Source organism: Emydura macquarii, unplaced genomic scaffold (genome assembly GCF_026122565.2).
Source record: "Emydura macquarii macquarii isolate MOO-44397 ecotype Brisbane River unplaced genomic scaffold, CSIRO-AGI_Emac_v2 contig_2422, whole genome shotgun sequence".
Classification (NCBI taxonomy): Eukaryota; Metazoa; Chordata; order Testudines; family Chelidae; genus Emydura; species Emydura macquarii.
The window spans coordinates 18,448,448-18,465,392 of NW_027132559.1; the positions used below are offsets into that span (position 1 = coordinate 18,448,448).

Consider the following 16,945-nt stretch of genomic DNA (forward strand, 5'->3'; position numbering starts at 1 on the left):
AAGCCAGGGGATAGCTAGTCCTTTGAAAATAAACATTGTGTACCATGGCACATGCCTGCCTACATCCCTGCAGACCTTGAGCTCAAATTTTGGAAAGCTTTGGAGCACACATGAAAGACTACATATAATCAGCCTAGCACTTCTAACCACAGAGTCATAGTCACCACCACTGAAGCAAAACCTCATTTGTCATTTGGGTTCTTTTTCAATAAAACCAGAGGAGCATGTTAATGTTAGGGTATTAATGGCTTTTTTCTGTAGGGGGAGGTTGAATTTTTCTTTAATTGAGTCTACTGCCTTTTAGGGAGGGTCATAGACCTCAGATTCCTTGTTGACTCAGCAGTTCTGGAAGTTGAGGGAGCAAATCTTAACCTTAGCATACAACATGTTGTGGCTGGGTGATGGAACTTTTCCTTCCTGTCACTAAAGATGCCAAGTATTTAATGCGATGACTAGAAGAAGGCAATGTGCAAGCAACTCCTCTTCCTCCTTTGGAGCAGCTACTCCAGTGGAGAAGGGGCTGGCTAAGGCTGTCCTTTGTTAATGCACTGAGAGAAGCCTGTTCAGAGAAAGGCAGACAGAAGTTACATCCGTGCCTGGAACAGTTTAACAGTGGCTGGGGGACCTTTCCTGCCTCCTCTTAAGAATTAAGGTATAATCTTGACTCCTTTTCCTACCTTGCTCTCCTTTCTCTCTATGCATTGTACTTGTTCGTGTGCAGTAAGGGGTGGGTGCGATCCTTGCACGTGTGAACTGACACGGGAGTAATTCCGCGCACGGACCTTCCTGGTGGAGTTATGGGGAGGGACGGTGTTTGGAAATGGATCGGACCGCCAGCTCCTGGGCAGCCCGGTCCTGTCAGCTCCGTGGGACCGGAGCCCTGAGTGCTCGCGGGCCATCTCTTGAAGGTGCCCTGGGGGGACGTGGGGGAGATCCCGCTCCCCGCGGTTGCGCCGCCTGCTGCGGGCAGGTTGGCGGCTCTCCCCGCTGCAGGCGGGGATTCTCAGCTCGGCCTGGGACCCGATCGGCAGCAGGCGGGCCCCGGCCACGGGCAAACCGCAGCCGCGGTGTAAACCCCTCCCCGCTTGGCTCCCACAAAGGTGCAACAAAGCGGGCTCGGGATCCGTGCGGGGCACTGAAATCCGGGCCGTGCAGCCTTCGGCGCCCCGGCCCCGGCCAGCTGCTGGGCTGAGCGGCTCCGCACCAGTCGTGCTGTGCTGTGCTGCCGGCGGAGCTGGGCCCCCCCGCACTGGTTTCCACGCTGTGATTAAGCGCCAGCTGCTGCCGAGAGCGGGGCTAGGGCCAGCCCCCCTGACTCAGTCAGTGACAACTTCTCACGCCGTACCGTTCCCAGCAGGGTTTTCTTTTTGCCCGCCCGCACCACCTCCCCTCTCTCCACGTGTCGGAGAGGTGCCTCTCGCTGACATCACGGAAACACCCGCCCTTCCCCAGATCGGCCGGGGCGGGGAAGAAGCCGGGCGCGAGCGCCTCCTTTGCCTGGCCCGGAGCAGAGGTTCTCTTTGGTCATCCCGTCTGTCAATCAATGAGATGAAGTCCGCCCGCTCTAACTGGAACCTCCCCTGGAGTCCAGAGAGAGCTGAAGAGCCGCCCGGGCGGTCTCTCTGCTCCCCGCTCCAGCGGGCACCCTGGTGAAGCTGCTGAGTTGATGATTCTGGTTGCCATCCCCGCCCACCTCCTTTTATGGTGGAGCCTGTGTGGCGGGGCTGGAGAGAGAAGGGCTGAGCGCCGCCGCCGCTGCCTCGGAGCTTCCATTAGCCTGGCTGCTGCCTGCGGGCCACGCGCTCAGGTAGGTGCCGCCTCCCTCCCAGCTGTGAACCTGCGGGGGCAGGGACCCGGCTGGGGTTCGGTGCCCTGCCTGGCCCCTGCTTTACTCTAGGGACTCGGCGCCCCGGGGTGCAGGGACCTTGTTCCCTCTTCAGCCGCTGGGTGTCCTTGGGGTGCATTGCTGGCCTGGGGGCGTGTGGCACCTTCTCCCACGGATGTGACTCGGGCGCGTGGGGTGTCGCCGACCCCGAGACTGTAACTCCCGGGGAGCCCAAGCGCAGGCGATCAGTCGCACAGGTAAGTGGGGCTGGTTAGATTCCCCCTTGCCCCGGCGCCCCCCAACAGCTGAAGAGCTGGGTTGGCTTACTGGGAAAAGAGGGGGGGCTGTGCCTCTTGCTTGGGGTGTCTCCCCCCCCCCCCCCCGGCCGGTGAGAGAGAGAGGAGGCTGCGAAATTGAAAGGGCCCCAAGAAAACTTTGTAACAACCAAGTGGCTTTTCGGAACAGACCCACACACACACACGCGCGTTTTCAGGGTGAAGTGGTCGGGAAGGAAGGTAGTTGGAGACTTGGGAGAAAATAATTGGCCTGGCGGGTGAGCTGCTTATGTTCAGCCTTCATGTCACTGCGTGGAAACCTTCGCATGGGGAGGTCTACCCGCTTTCCTGTGAGTTTCAGTGCAAGTGTCTGAAGAAGGGGTTTAGAGACTTTTGAAATACAGCCAATCGGGCAGAATAGTGCTTGTCTTCCTCTAATGTATGGGGAATCTTGACTGTTACTATAAATACAACACATTACCGTGTCAGTCTGTATTTTCTGCCCACTCTACTAAAGTGTCCTCAGAAGAAAAGGCTTTAGATAACAGACTAGTCATCTCTTGAAATCCATTGAGATCCTTAGTTGTGCTGTGACAGTATAAAGTATTTATTTTGTTTTGATTACCCAATTTTAAAGAAGTGTCTTTACTTGCTTTGAATTATGCACCATTCAGGATTTTCATTATTTGCTGGGTGCCTGGTGTTTTCTTTGTGGCATTGAAATAGACCTAATTCTAGATTAATTGATATATTAAGCATCTGTTTCCAAAACGTAATCCTGTATCAATTACTAAGTCTTCAGAGTTGAGAGGTGAATTTCCCAGGAGTCATTCAGCAGGGAGCCACTGTAGATTTTCCTCTCTTGCTGTGTGCTTAGCAAAATCTAACTGGAAGCCAGCTGGCTGCTAAATGTAACTTCAGAGATCTAGAGGATATTTCCAAAAGCCTCACTGTCAGTTGATTCTATGATTCCCTTTAGTAGTATAAAACAAAAATTGCCATAATTTTTCTTCTCCCCTGCCCACCTCTCTAAGGAAATAGGTTAATTAAATCCAGTCACTTCAGTACCATTTCCAAGGCAGTGTAATTTCCATCATGACTTTGAATCCAAATGAGTAAATGAGCATTTAAGTATTCTACTGCATGAAATCCATCTGGTGCTCTTAGCTCACACTTGCCCACTTTTAGTAGTTTAATATTGTGCACCATTTGGAGTCAGTATAGAAAAGGCTATTTAACTACCATCTCTTCATTGGGAGTTAATGTGTCTCGTTTCCCCCTGCCCCATAATGACTGCAAGAGTGCTGTTCAGCTTCAGTTTTCTTGAGAAGAAGGGATGTGAGAGGCTGTTTATATTCGCTTAATCTTTTTCATTGATTAACCACAGATTTTAGAAGCTAGTTTTGACCCTACTTAATTTCAGCAGAGCATGTAGGTTTGTTTCAGTATTTAAAGCATAAGAAATCAGGAATAAATAATAAAGAAATCACAATTCTAATTTCCACAAGCTTTAATGTAATTATTAGTACTATCTTCTGGTTGAAAAATGTAACAATCATATTAAATATGCTTTTTAATCCTTTTTAAAAAATATATTCATGTAGTTCTTGTTGAATGAATTGGTTGAAAGTTCTGTAATTAGATTTTACCAACTAAATAGCAAGAATAAACTCCACAAGCCTATAACAGCCTTACCATGGAGTCACAGACACTCCCCTGGGGCACTCTGGTCTGTCTGCCTTCTCACCCAGGCAAGCTTGCATTTGTGATAGATGGTCCCTCATGCTAAAAATCACAATATTCAGGTTACTCGGAGTCTCAAATGGCAAGTCACTTACCCCAGGTCAATTAACACCCCAGATCTCTCAGGGAAGACACTACTTGTAGCCAATCCTGTAATAAACTAACCAAAGATTTAACTAAGAAAAGAAACCAGTTATTTACAAGGTTAAAGCAGGCAGCATACACACTCAAATGAGTTAGTCTTGGATTCTAAAATAATCAATATTGTATACAGTTCTGTAATAAGGAAACTTGATATGTACTGTAGGGCTAACCCAGGCAAAACTGTTGGGAGGTCTTTTGCTTATGCTTAAGGATTCTTGCCCCTTTAGGCTACCTGTGGCTGGCCTATGTCAGCTGATTTAGGTTTGTGGGGCTTGGGCTTTGGGGCTGTTTAATTGCAGTGTAGACTTCAAGCTTGGGCTGGAGTCTGGGCTCTAGGACCTGCCAGGTGGGAGGGTCCTAGAGGTCAGGCTGCAGCCTGAGCCTGATTATCTACACTGCAATTAAATAGCCTCTTAACCTGAGACAGCTGGCACGAGTCAGTTGCAGATGTCTAACTGCAGTGTAGACATACCTTTAGAGTCCAAACAGCAAAAAACCCAGTTCCTTGTAACAGATTTTTATCCCCTTATCCCCAGAGTCCAAGCTGATGGGATGAGTTCATAAACAGGTCTCCTCTTCCTGGAGGGAGTGAAGAATTCAATGAACAAAGTCTTTGTTCTCTTAAAACTCACAATGGCTCATTTGGTTTCAAAGACCTTCTTGTTGAGCGGGACCTGGAGGAAGCCATCATTTGCATGAGAGAAGGCTTCTCTCCTGTTTGTTTATAATGCAGAGGTTTATAACGCAAACACACAATAACCTTATATCCTGGGCTACCAAGGTTATAAGTGATATCAATACATGCACCATCCTACAACACTAAACACATTCTTAGCATTGTTAGAATGGATGTTAAGTTGATAACACGCTAGTAAGACTGGTTTCCAGCTATGCATTTGTCAGTGTTCAGTGAGGCCTTGGAGCTTTGACACGAGCTGGCACCAGGTCTGCCAGCCTCACGTGTTACTCCATAGAGAAGGTGGGCCTGCTCATGGAGTCAGCTACTACTCAGTGCATGTGCATGCTAGGGACTCATGGAGAATCGGGCCCAGAATACGGAGGTCACAGCTGAGAGTTATGAGCTTACTTACCAAAGACAGAAAACACTGGTGAGACTTCAGATGGGGTTTGTTTGTTTGTTTATTACAATGATTAACAGATGGCTAGTTTGTGAAGTGCTTTGCAAATGCAGACACACACATATATATATATAAATGCTAAGTAATTGTCTTCTCACTAGAGCTTGAGTAGTTAAAAGCATGTGAATATAAACAGAGTACATGTAATTCAGTAATGGGCCTCCTCTACATACATTTGCTGTATTATAGGTACTTTTGTTGCATGCTGTCTAGAGAACGGATTGAAGTGTTGCATTATTCTGGCAGTCTTAGATTTCATGGATTCTAAATTGCAAAAAAGTGAGTTCTCAGTTGCTACAGTGTTGTTAGCAGTTTATATATTAATTAGGGTTTGAGTATCAAGGTTTCTGTTGGCTTGTAGTAATTAACCTTTTAGGCGAATTTCAGCTTGTTGTTGTATTCAGTTCAAAGGAATGCTATGATGAATATGGCAGCAGTCGGTTATAAAATTATGGACTACCTTCTTCTCTTAGAAGCATCTTATTTACTTCACCTAAGGCCATTGAAGCCAATGGAAACTTTTGCCATGGTTTCAATGGCATTCAGATCTGTCCTCTAGTAAACATACTAGCAGTAAAAGCCTGAAAACCTCTGCAGTATAGTCATAGGTAGTATTTAGTGTTGCTTTATGCACTGTTAGAGTAAAGGGCCTTATAATTAGATCCTATTTTCCTTTCATAAACCTTCTTTATTTAGGGAAGGTGCCCCATCATGCGATTAATGCAGACTTAGGTTGGACAAAACAGTAGCAAATGTTCTGTTGTGCAGGGACCCAGAATCCATGCCTCTATCACAAACTGTGCTCTGTAACGTAAGCTTTCATTCTTTAAAAATGATTGCAAAGAAAACCTTTTGAAACATGAAACTAAATTAATTTGTCATCTTCCGTAATTTGCAGATAGCATGAAACGGTAGCTTAGAAATGTGCAATGCTCAATGCATTTCAAAGTGGTGTTAACTCTGAAATCTAAAGAAGATAATTTGAATGTCAACTTAACTAATTTCAATGTGGATCATTTTAGTTTCCTATTAATGTGCTTATCCCAGAATTCCATACTGCTTTTCATGCTTTCTCATGTAGCAACATGCCCAAGCTATCTCCTATGCACCTGCCAAACGCTTCAGCTTCCCCTGACTGCTTCTAGGATGCAGTTATACATTGTGCAGTATATTTTTGTGATGACCTTGGAAAATTAAAGATTTGAGGGTAGCTTGTAAAATATATTGAATGTAACAAAAATAACATGGGGCTACAGTACTAATTTTCATTTGTGATTCCACAAAATACTTAACTATTTTTAATATAAACGAAGCTACAAAACTTCCAGTCTGAGGCACTAGACTGGCACAGAATCTAAGGCCAGTTTGAAATAGAGTTCACAAGGCCTTGACCACAGAGTACAATCCTTGTAAAGAAATGAAGTGGATAATCTAAGAGGTCTCTCATATATCTGGTGTCAGAAATTGTATGCCAAATTACAGACTCACTCAGATTTCATGTATATAATTATGTATGAAATTAAAAATATAACAGACTTTACTGGTATTTGGAAGGGGTACATTTTTTCAGGTTGTGTGGATTTAGACTTGTGCAGTTAATCATTTGTGGTGGAGGCATTTAAATCCCAACGCACCACAAAGGTGCCGGGAAGTAAAGCGGAAGCTAAAATAATGAAACAATGGCCTGTTTGGGAGTGGAGGAAGTGTGAGTGAGTGAGAGAGAGAACAACCTAACAGAAAGTTTGGTTAAATTCACCTCAAGCACCTAGATTGACCCACAAATCAACAAAGTAAAAGGACTGGTGATGAACGTGCTATAGGAACCTGAACAGAAAACATGTCTCTTATTGTTGGGCTGATCCTGAGAGATGCTGCTATAACTCCTACTCATTCAACTTCAACTAGTCTGCTAGCCTTGCAGGTAGGGTGGATTGATTGATTGATTGATTTAAATCAAGGCAATTTTAAATCATGATTTAAATCACCAAGAGAAAATAATTGGTTTAAATCAAGTTTCCCACTAATTCTACTTAATGTATTTCTTAAACAATGGTGCAAATCTGATCATTAAAACATGTTAATTTACAACTCAATACAGCATTTTACAACACCTAGGAGGGTATACTTTGTGTAATTTTTTAAGATAACTTGATTTTTATTCATTTAGGAAATAGTACATAATACTCATTACCTGAGTCAAGCTGCAGATGCAGCAGCAGTACATTAGGAATGGTAAGAACTAAATCACCCACAGAAACACAATATAGCACTTATGTAACATTTAAGATTTAGTTTAATAAAATATAAGTGTTTCAAATTTGCAATTGCAGCAGTCTCCTGAGTTGATGGCTGTCCTTTAAACTTTTTTTAAAATTTTTAAATTATATTAACCCTTATCAGACAAGTCATCACAACACTGAATGTACTCTGTCCTTAAAACTTCTACACTAGCTCTCATCTTCCTGACTCCCTCTATCATTTTTATTCATAGACTGAGCCCTGGTCTACACTTACCTGGAAATTCATCGGCAATCAACTATTTTGCTTCCCTTCTGCACGCCGTCTTCATTGCACTGCGTCGACGGGAACCGTGTTCCCATCGATTCAGCGCTGTGCCACTTGAAGGGGTGGATATACTGCGTCGATTTCCTGATCGATTGAGTGGGTCTATGCTGACCGCTCAGTCGATCAAGAAAGATCGATCTGATGGCGGTGTCTTTGCTACTGTCAGTATAGACATACCCTGAAACAGAAATACGAATTTTCCTGCTTTTTCAACTCCCAGTCGATTTTCTTAGCTTTGAGTGAATAATGCCAAATGATGAAAATATTTTCCCTGTGCCTGCAGAGGAAGCTACTGCTGTGAAAAGTTGGCTAAGCAACTGAAGGAACTCTGTTTCAAGGTGCCTGGCTAATGATTTCCACTAGTTCAGGGGAGTGACTTTGTTCAAAAGATCATCAGTAAACATGTACTGTTTAAATGGCTCCGCTCCAGCCCTGAAATTTATTATGACTGGCACAACTGAGGAGTGATTTTTGAGATGCCTATGCTGTGGCAGCATTATCTTCTTCAGCAGTTTGGCATCTACCTTTATATCTGGGGTCGAGAATGTTTGCAAGAAAAAGAGGTGGAGTTAGTGCTTGATCCATTCGCTTCTTTATTGCCTGCGGTTTAACTTTCTGCTGAGGTATTTCTTTATTCAATGTCTCTTGAAGTGCCTTCTAAATGTTGCTGCATTGCTGATGCTGTCAACAATTTCTCTGAAGTTTTGTTTAAGGCTATGGATATAGGCTTCAGTAATTCTGAACACACATTCTACATTCCTCTTTAATCCAATGTTAGATATTTTTGATGAGATACTTCCATCTATTTTATCACGGTTTTCTTCACAAAGTTTTATGAGAATAGGCTGGTTCTTAATAAATTGTTCAAAACAATCAACCACAGAATTTCATCGAACATCTTGAGGGAGAATTAGTTTGGATCCTCCTGCTCTCTTCAGTGAAGCTGAAGCAAAATAGTTGTTATGGAATTATTTTGTGACTTCAACAACATTTCTTCTTTTCCTGGAGAAGAGGTACTTAAGTCTTTGGCTAAAAGATGCATTAAATGGGCACTGCAGCCATATGTTAAGGAGCATCCTTCTGTTTCTTCTTCTAAGTATCTTCTCACCTTTGCCACGTTTGCAGCATTGTCTGTGACAAAACTGCGCATGTGACAGTTGAATTTTTGTTCACAGTTTATTACAGCTTTCACTGCCACTTCTTTTAAACATTTTGTTGTGTGGGCATTTCCAGATGTATCTATTGTTTCTGAAAGATAGGGAACCCCATCTTCTGTTGTCACACCGGCACATGTTACTGGATCATTGTGTACATTGCTCCACCCATTAAGGCTTAAACTGGCAAATTTCCCCTCAGTATTTCTTGCACACTGTTCAAGTTCCTCTCGTACTCCGTATCTAGCAACCTTCCACCAATGTCTGTTCTCCCAGGTGGAGTGTAGCCTGGTTGCAAGGACTCAACCATGTCAATGAAGCATTTATTGTTAACCATGCAAAAAGGAGAATTTGTGGCATAAATGAACCGAGCAATCTTTTCATCTATGGTATCTTGCTATTTGCTGGTCCTTACTACAAACCCATCCATGATGGTGGTTTTACTAGATGATTGAAATCTTTTGCTTGCTACTGATACTTTGTTGTCTGAAATACATTTAGTTGCAGCATTGTTGCTAAAAGTACCAACGGATGACTCTGAAGTTGTTGCAGATAGACAATCAGTCAACGTCTCTTATGCTTAAATAAAATCCTGAAACAAAATTCAAAGATGATTTTGAATAGTTGTTCTTCTCACTCTATTATTCAGTTAATCATTTTCATTTTTTTCAGTAAGAATGCAGATCTGATTCCAAATTACCAAAAAAGCTAAGACTGACTGCACATACAGTGCACTTAATTTTAGAGTAAGCCCCATAGAACTCACTGGCACTTGTGTTTTTTGAGAAAACAAGAATAGGAAGGAGTTCCCTTGGGAAAGCTGAGTTATGCTGAAGTAAAATAGGGAATAGACCTTACGGTATCACCATTATGGTCTGTGGCCATGATGATCTAAAATAAGGAGCATGTATTACGTAATATAAAATAAGAAAATGACACCATGGCAGCTGGCAACTCTAGATTTCTTACTGCAGCTTTCTATACCGTATACTTGGGTGATAGTCCAAACCTAATTAAGCAAGCCATAAGGATTAGCTATGCTAAACTTTTTTTTTCTAGCAACATCCAACATAGCAAACAGCTTGGGAATTTACTTGTTAAATCACACTTATACGAAAAGGCATAGAAAGTCTTGAAGAATGATGCATTGCAAAGTGAATTATTTAAGTTAATAATCAGTTGATCCACATTGTTCTTCAGACATATCCACATCTTCAGTCACATCATTTTCTCCCAATAGCAGTTTTCATTATGATGTTTCATTCTTGCAACTAGGCCCTGCATCTCCTTCTTGCACTGCTTACCCTTGACCCATTTTCCTTTTTTACCCAGGGAAGGAATTTCTTCAAAATATTCCCAGATAGGGTGTCTCTCACATCCAGAAGCCATAACAGTTTTTCTGTGGCAAAGGTGTGGGGGAATATAGGAAGCTGTGTGTGTACTGAATAATGTCTTCCCTTTTTCTTTCCAGTCCACTCCACTGTTTCTGTCTACTCTGCCTCTGTCTTTAAGACAGTGTCTTAACTAACTTCTCTGCCTTGCTTGGCCCAGCTCCACCACCACATAAGCACAGAAGAACAACAATCCTATCCAGCCTGTGTCTTTCTTTGCACATGTGATTTTAGTCTACTGAGGAAACAGAAACTGAAACAGAAACTGAAAGCCCAGAACTTTCAAGAAGCAAGAGCTGGTAATTGGGCAGGACAGACTAGAGCCATTCATTCATTTTTATGAGACTGTAAGTGTAGGTTTAGCATATTTGTGATGAGATTTAATTGTAACTGTTTAAAAAAATAACGAGAAATTTAATATTTGTTTTTAAATCTGATTTAAATACGAATCCGATTTTTTTTTTTTTTTTTTTTTTTTTTTTTTTAACAAAAAAAAATTTTTGTATCCTCCCTGCTTGCAGGGTTCTTGACGCTGCTTGTGATTCTCTATATATTATAAGAGTCTCTTACAGTTGAGACCTGGATCAATGTAACACTTTTTGCATAGATTTCAGTGCTCTATTAAAGTCAAGCCTGTAGCATATTTTGATGTCTCAGATAACTTGGAACAAAGTCGAATGAGGAAACTTCTAAAGAAAATATATGCAGTGTCTTTCCACTGCCTTCTCGGTTGTAGTGAGTGTGCCACAGGTCTGTAACTTGTAGTATATCTTATTGACTGGTACAAGTTCACAGAGACAGATATGGTATGTTATATATTATGTGAGTACTTGTTTTTCATTTAATACTCTAACATATTTGTATAATATTTCATCTTAGTTATTGATTTCTCTTCCCCAACAAATAATGGAATATACATACTCCTAGATATTGGATTGTATATAATGTAATTTGCTTGAAAAGCCACTAGGTTTGGGGTTGAGTTGAAGTATTAAACTTATTTATGACCATGTGCATTTGTCAATATAGTTAAACCTGTACTGTCCTAAGTGTCTGCTTTTAAAAACAACTAAAAACAGTGAGTCAGTGTAAGCTTGTTGGGACAGAAACTACATGTTTGTATGCAGCTCGAAGCACAATGGAGCTTTGATACCGTTGCAATTTATTAGTTATTAGTATTGTGGTAATACTCAGAATAAGTAAAGAGCTCATGACTTGAGCCAGTTTTGGTGTGACAAGTACTGTGCAAGCTTTACCATGCAATTCTTATAATGCTCTTCTGTCCTTAGCTTCAAAACCTCTCCTATTCCAGTCCTAAGTCTTTTCTAAAGAGACTGATACTCGTGTCAAGTCATGTGTATATATGTGGTGTGTACAGATGGAAGCTTCTAGACTTATTCTAGTTAACTTTATTGAGATCTAAAGCGTTATTTGAAATGGAACAACTAGCCCAATTGTGAATTTCTGTATTTCAAAGTAAGTGTCGTATTTACTCCTTTCATTATTGTTTCAAGATTCTTGTGCTTTCAAGAATGGCTCAATAGTAGCATTTGTTAGATGTGGGAAGGAATGCATGATGATGATTAAAATCCAAAAATGTCACATGTATATCAGTTTAAACTGAATCTGTATCCTCCCCTCACCGTCAGACCTTGTTTTGGGCACAAACAAGGCTCTGCCGTTGCTGTCTATCTGGGTGGCTCTTTGCGTGTCTTCTGTTAAGTCCCATACGTTTTTTTTCCCTTTCCAAGTACAGTGTGACAGAGGGATTATTTCAGTCAGATCCTTTTCCATGTTCGTCTAGCTGCCCAATGGCATGCCTGACATGGCAGACACTGGCTTAATTTTTAACATGTCCCCGATTTCCCTCACCCTCCCCCCCCCCCCTTTCTCTGGATAACTTTAGAGATAAGGTTTGTTTGAACTCTCTGACGAATCTCTGCATTTGTTATAAACTTAATTCCATGTAATACCTAGCATTTTTCTAAGATATTTGCTTTTGAAGGCATTTAGACATCAGTCTGTACTTTCTGGGGATTTCCAGTTTTCATATCCATATGTTAAGATGGAAATAACATTTGAGTTGCAGATTTGTAGTTTGATCTTTAAGCAATAGGTTTTTTGGTGACTAAATCTTGTTTGAGCTTGTGAATGCAGCTGCTGTCTTGCTGATGTATGATACCCTTCCCTTCTTAGGGTGGACCAGATGTCCTGATGTTAGGGGCTTTGTCTTGTATTACTATTACTCTTCTATCCCATCCCGATTCTTTGCACTTGCTATCTGGTCATCCTATTTCTTGTGGACATCCCTATTGGCTTGTCTGTTTACTGCCAAGGTATGTGAATGGACTTGCTTCTTAAGACGAAGAAATACAATATCATGTTTGAGTTGTGAGTTGCTGTTTCTCATTAGATTTTTTTTTTTTTTTTTTTAAATAATTGATCATTAACCCTGTCCTTTTTTGCAATGGCGGACAATCTTTGGGTCTTTGCATGCATGTTTGTTGAACTCTGACTTATAAGACCTATGTCATCTGCAAAATCTAGATCTTATAGTGTGCTCTTGAGGAGTGTGATCTTATAGGGCTCTTGAGGAGCCCTGCAAAGACTGTGTTGCATCTGCCTACACTTTTCTCATAATGAAGTATGATATTGATATTGACAGTAGAGGGGGGAGAGAGCATGTCTGACACCAGTGTCTATTTTGAACCATTTGCTCAAGTCTGTTTACCTTATCAACATGCCACCTGCAGTTCTAAAGCCTAAATGGTGGTGGTGGTTTTTGTCAGCATGCATAACACTGTAAGATGTTCCAGAGTGGATGAATCCTGATGAGGCTGTCGAATGTTTTCCTGAAATCCTATTAAATTTGTGTGGTTTATGCCATTCAATGCTCTCTTCAATGATTGTTCTTAGGGTGAAAATCTGGTCAACACATGATCTTCTGGGTTGAAATCCAGCCTGATCATCCCTTAGCTTTGTCTCACCTACTTGCTTTATTCTGCTTAAGATGATACTGCAGAAAATTTACCTATAACCCGAAGGAAGGATAATGCTTTGCCAGTTGTTGCAATTGCTTAGGTCAACTTTCTTTGGTGATTTTTATTATAATGCTGTTTTCCCGTTATTCTGGAGGCTTTTCCACATCCCAATTTCTATAAATTTGTTGTTCTGACCTAAATCTGTTCTCGCTTTTTTTTAAAAAAATTTAAAATGACTTTTTTTGGTTTGTATTTGTTTAATTGCTGGTAGAGGATGTGTTAAGCTCCAGGATGTTACAGCTAATTTTACGCTTTCTGTCATGCAAGCCACACACAAAGCACATCCACACTGTCGCTTGTTGCTTGACGTATATTTGTAAACACTTTTGCTCAAACAGTAGGTGCACCCATATGCAAACACAGACTCTAACATTAGGGTGGTCACAAATGGAACCATGTGTATGCACGAGACTCCACTCACCTGTGCATGTGCACACATCCCATCTCATTCCCATGTAGTGGGAACCTCTGTGAATTTCCTTCCTGCTTTCTTCTCTCTCCTATTAGCTTTTTGAATGAAACATAACGTGATTCATTATGCTGCAAAAGATTGAGAATAGCAAAGAAAAGCAGGAAGGATACATCTTGCTATAAGAAAGCTTGTTGAATAATCAAATGTGTTTAAAAGTGCTTTGTATTTTATCTTCTGCTTCCTCATCACTCGTCTGTTGCACAGACGGGATCTGATTCTCATTTACACAAAGGCCTTTTTACATTTACATTCACTCTACGTCCTCTTTACCACTGCCAAAACAGTGTAACTTCTGCTGCCAGGGACTTTGTGTAAATAAGAATCAGCCCCTGGTTTATTTTAGCACATTTTTTTAAAAAAAAATTTCTTCGTTCAGTGGAAATTTAAATGAAGAAAAATGCTCCTCCTTAGCACTGCTTGAGCTTCTTTGAGCAGTGGAGCCTGTGCAGGTCACCTGTGTCCAAGAGGATTCCTGGAACCAACCGTTCAGTAATGATTTCCCTGTACATGTGGGAATCAGTAGGGCTGACTCCAGAGAGGGTGGTCCACTCATAGTCCTGGGCAATTGTTGTGGGATGACACTGGATATGTTTTCAGCCTCTCCTGAGGACCTTGAGACAAGCTGGAGGCCATAGAAAGGGAACCTTTACAGACAGCAGGTCTTCTAGAGACTGCCTGGGGACTATTCTTCCCAGAAAGATGAAGGGCTGAAAGGATTTTATTGTAGGCAGCTGGCTGGCTGAATTCAAATGACTTATTTTTAGTGCTTCTGAAATTTTTATTGCATTACAAGACATGAGGCATCCTTATACGTATTTAGTATTTAAATCTAAATAAATATAGGAGTTGGACTGCACAAGAAAGAGGTAACCAGAGTGCATGCCCTGGGTACGGCTGTAGATGGTGGTGGGGTAAAGGGGTGTTTGCCTAAAACCAGAAGTTGATCCTTCTGGAAAACTGTGAAGTGGGTTTTAACGGCTCACTGTTTTTGCTTATTTACCCCACCTAGATGTCAGAGAGGTAGATGTGACTCTCTAGGGGAAGGGTAGATCAAGCTGTGGGCAGACTGAACCCATTAGAGAACCCTAGGAATGGCCAAGTCTGAGAAGAAAACTTCAGTGTGATTTCTTGATTGATAAGGCCAAGCTCTAGGAAGGAAATGAGCTTGGATTTCATATAGGGTAAGAGCTATTGACGTTGTGGAGGGTGCCTGCCTTCAAGAAACTGCTCTAGAAGCTCAGAAACAACTTAATCTACCCTTACAATGATCCCTGGGCAGGTCAGGAACACTGGTAAATGGTACTGGAGGCAATGGATAGATAAATCAAGAATTAGCATGGATACCTAATCTTCTGCGGGCACTAGGAGATCAACCAACCAACAAAACCAGTGCAGTTTCAGTACCAAACCTAGTCTGAAGCCGACATTTGGCTGAGTTTGGAGACCTGGGAACTTAAGATATGGAGACTGGAACTGTTGTGCTGCAACATTCTCAGTCTTACCTGTAAACAGAAGGTTTGAAATGATGTTGACCAGTTCTCTAAGTGGTCACTTCTTGAAATAGGGTATAACAATCCCTTCTAGAAGGGAAGCAGACTTCTTGCTTTCCCTAACGGTGGTGCTGACAATCTACTCTGAAAGCAGCCCCTTTCACTGGTGGCATATTGACTGTCCTTGCAGGAAGCAGTCTGGAGTTCCTTTTGGTACCACCAGAGCTGCTGAAATTCAAAGCCCGTGTTTTTGTTCTCACCTGACATGGATGTGTAGCCCCAGAGCTCTGCTCCCGCACAATCAGACGAAGCCACCTTGTCTGCAAAGTGTTTGTTTGTTTTTGTTTGTTTTTTTGGTTTTAAAAAAAAAACCTTCCTCATTACAGATAACCTCCATAAATCACTGAGCAGAAACACTCACATATCAGACTCCCACTGGCAATGTTGAGGGTAAGGAACTGTATAAATGGGGGAAAGCATGGGGATGGGACAGAGCTATAATTTTGCAAAAGTAACTACAGCAACCCTGCACTCTAGTTGATGACAGGTTTGTTTCTCAGTTTTTATTTTTCCAACCAAAAATATTATATTGTATGTATGAGCTTGCACTATTGCAGTCAGAGTGTTAATCTGATTTTTCTTTTATTTTAAAAAGTACTAACTGGGTAAACAACAGTTCAGACCCACAGATAAGACTTTAGAACTCTACATGTGTGATATCTCTGGTCCTAGGATTTCACTGCATTTCACAGCTAACATTTCTACATATTGTACCACTTTGAGTGACACCTCCAAGTCCTAAATTGAAGTCCTGGCTCTGTTGAAGTCAATGGCAAAACTCCCATTGATTTTTAGAGGTGGCAGGATTGCAACCTCGTTGACACTTCTCGAAAACAAAAAATCTAGTAGCAGTCACTTTTCTTTTGTGGAATACAGCATGTTAATAAGAGACATGTTAAACATTGTCTCCTGTATTAAGTAACACTAAGGTGTACAAGCTGGTTGCCTGCTACCATGACTTATATATGCAACTCCCTACTGCACTGAAGATCTTATTGATGATGATCTTGCCTTTTAAAAGATCAAATTTCAGGTTCTAGGACATTTAATGTTTTCTTATGCATCAAAAAATCTACTCTTTATTTTGTCGGTCAGGCTTTACAAAAGCTGCTTTCAGTCTGAGTTGATTAGCTTGTTAAGCTGTAACATGAAAGAAGTGCAACTTCCTGTTTAAACTCTAGCTGTGGGTTCAGCCATCTTTTTATTTTCAAACCATCAGCTTCATTAATGTTTCATTGCAGTTGAATTGTAGGGTATTGTTAATATCCTGGTGTAATCATGAGGTTGAATTCTCTTACCTTCGGAAATAATGCAGCACTTGCCTGAGACAACAGCTGCTCTCCTCTACAGAGCTATAAGAATGATAAGGTGTGTCTGATGGAAGATGTTCTGTGAAGATCCTTAACTAATGGTTCCATTTGACAGCCTTGATAACTTTGACATCACATCCCTACCATAATGACCGTTCATATTGTGTTACCAGCCATACCTTGCAAAATGAGCTTGCATTATTTATTTTCACATGATTAGATTATAGGGGTAGCATAAAACAATCCTTTGTTTAATACAGAAAGACAAGTGTTTATCTTTGGTACTCCCAAGATGAAATATTATATAGTAGTTTAATCTGACTAGCCATTCCATAT

At 41.5% G+C, this 16,945-nt stretch overlaps 1 protein-coding gene across 6 annotated transcripts in view; it reads left to right on the forward strand.

Moving 5' to 3' along the window:
- Nucleotides 1-1,375: 1,375 nt before the first annotated feature.
- OSBPL3 (oxysterol binding protein like 3) overlaps nt 1,376-16,945 on the forward strand; it is a 124,081-nt gene continuing 108,511 nt past the window's right edge. For 5 of the 6 annotated variants that reach the window (XM_067562043.1, XM_067562046.1, XM_067562045.1 and 2 more), the window contains exon 1: nt 1,376-1,807. The gene's annotated coding sequence lies outside the window, so the exon portion shown is untranslated. Of the gene's footprint in view, nt 1,808-1,984; nt 2,083-16,945 lie in introns of those variants that run through there. The other variant, XM_067562044.1, reaches the window with a different exon arrangement.